Raw genomic sequence first — 2,547 nt, 5'->3', positions numbered from 1 at the left:
CTTCTCTGTAAAAGGAACAAATTAGCGACTAACCGCTTCTCACAGGCTTCTCGGGGACTGACAGAAACGAGCGGTGTCTGATCTTTTCTCCTGAAAGAGGCGGATAATGCTGCAGGGAGCAATGAACTGCCCTTCACTTTCTGGCTGCTAATACACCCCTGACTTTAAACAGTTCAAACAGCGACTGATGCTTGTGCCGGAAAATAAGCAGATTCACCAGAATGATCCCGGTCCATCATGGCCAAAGACATCCAGCTGGCCCGCCGCATCCGCGGGGAACGCACCTAAAACCCAGTTTCAGTAACAAGTGTAACAAGGGCTCTTTTCAGAGCCACCAAATCAGCAAAGGAAAGAGCTGCCATCTCTGTTCATCATCAAACCCATTAGATTGGAGGGGCGGCCACATGGTTTCTGTTTTGTCACATCACTTTCCCGAAAGGCCTGTCGGACTGACAGCTGATCTGGAATTTAGAAAGCAGCATTACCGGAGACTCATTGCTGCTCAGCACAATCTCAACCCCGCTCCTGGGATCCGTTAGCTGGCATTTGGGGAAAAGAAATGGATCCCAGTTTTATTTGGAAGGCATTAATGGAGCCGGGTCCGTTCACATGAGGGTTATTTACAAACATTACCCAATGAGTTCACTAATATTTGAATCCATTGGAGATTAGTACACAGGATATGTAAGCCAGCTCGGTCACTCTGACTGAAACCGCCAGTTCCCCGGGGTTGCAGACCCTGACACTGCGGGGAGAGAATCCCCGACTCTATCCCGCCGCCGGGGGAAACAGACAGCTCTGTGTCCGGAGAATAGGGAGGGCTGGGGGAGAAGGCACATATTAAAGCGCTGCAATGGACTCAGCTCCTGTGTGTGCACAACTCTCACTGATTCCGTCCTCTGTGAACAGTGCGGTCGAAACAGATCAGGTTAGGAGAGAAACACACAGCCCGAGAATGGTCTCTTCCTTCCTGCATTTACTCTGTTCTGGGAGCAGATTCTCATTGAGAAGCGGCGCTCAGATCACCAGAGAGAAAAAAAACACACAATTCAAACTGTCCAAATAAAAAACAGAGAATTAACCCGGACACTTCCATTATTAAATTAATTCATCAGCTCCGAACCAGTTCCCGTTAATGTACCGGGATAATCTCGGGATTTATCAAATCGAAGGCAGCAGGATTTATTAAATTGTTGATTCTGACACCCTGTAGTTCAGTTCTTCACTTAACTAGAGGGGGAGATGTGTGAGCAGATAAACAGAGCGAAATCCACAGAGGGAACTGAAAACACACCTGGACAGATGTGAAACAGGTCAATCCACTGTCACAATAACTCCATCTCTGACTCCCTCCTGACAGTAACCAGTCCTTTCACAGAGACTGTGGGTGGCTCTGAAAAGAGCCTTTGGTTTATTAGATGACATTTTGGCCGCTTTACTTTTTCTGGGAGCTCTTGAGTGCTGGTTTTCTTGGGCAGCAGTGCGGCCTGTATATTAGGCAGCACCCCGCCCTGAGCGATAATCACCCCTCCCAGCAGCTTGTTGAGCTCCTCGTCGTTGCGGACGGCCAGCTGCAGGGGTCTGGGAATGATGCGGGTCTTCTTGTTGTCCCGGGCCGCGTTACCGGCCAGCTCGAGGATTTCAGTGGTCAGATACTCGAGCACAGCAGCCAGATAGACCGGGGCTCCGGCACCCACACGCTCAGCATAGTTACCCTTTCTCAGGAGCCTGTGAACACGGCCCACCGGGAACTGCAGTCCAGCCCGGGAGGAGTGAGACGTGGCCTTGGCCCGAGCTTTCCCGCTGGCCTTTCCTCTTCCAGACATTTCCACAATCTCACAAATACTTTCACAAAGAATGAATAACTTCCTTAGCATTGATACTACATCGCAAGCAGTCAGGATGGCTGAGCGGTCTAAGTCGCTGTGTTCAAGTCGCAGTCTCCACTGGAGGCGTGGGTTCGAATCCCACTTCTGACAAGTTGTGTTTTGACTGAACTGGAGGCGTTTGGGAGCAGCGGTGAAGAGCAAATAGAAAACAGGAAAGAACATGGACAAACAAAATAACAATGGCCCCAAAGATGTTGCATCAAATCATTCGAGGAAGAGGCAACGAAGCAAACAGCAGGGCACAGAAAAGATCAAAAATGTAACCTTTGTATCGGGGTGGAAGATGTTGCCAATATCCTTAATGAATACTTTACTGTTTTCCCGAATGAGAGGGTGATGCAGATATTGTTATTAAGGAGGAGGAGAGTGAAGTATTGGACGTGATAACTTAAGGAGAGAGGAAGTCTTAATGGGATGAGCATCCTTGAATGTAGATAAATCACCAGGACCAGATGAAATGTACCCCAGGCTGTTGAAAGAAGCCAGGGAAGAAATAGTGGAACAAAAACAAGAAATGCCGGATTCACTCAGCAGGTCTGGCAGCATCTGTGGAAAGAGAAGCAGAGTTAACGTTTCGGGTCAGTGACCCTTCCTCGGAACTCCGAAGTTCCGAAGAAGGGTCACTGACCCGAAACGTTAACTCTGCTTCTCTTTCCAC

General features: G+C 48.9%; 1 non-coding gene across 1 annotated transcript; it reads left to right on the top strand.

The window, feature by feature from the left end:
* Positions 1-1,896: 1,896 nt before the first annotated feature.
* On the top strand, positions 1,897-1,979 carry trnal-caa (transfer RNA leucine (anticodon CAA)). The gene has a single exon. It is a non-coding gene; the product is annotated as a tRNA-Leu (tRNA).
* The last annotated feature ends 568 nt before the right edge of the window (positions 1,980-2,547 follow it).

This window comes from Heterodontus francisci, unplaced genomic scaffold, assembly GCF_036365525.1.
Source record: "Heterodontus francisci isolate sHetFra1 unplaced genomic scaffold, sHetFra1.hap1 HAP1_SCAFFOLD_43, whole genome shotgun sequence".
NCBI lineage: Eukaryota > Metazoa > Chordata > Chondrichthyes > Heterodontiformes > Heterodontidae > Heterodontus > Heterodontus francisci.
Note: the sequence above shows the minus strand (reverse complement) of the source record. Positions and strands in the feature narration are given on the sequence as shown.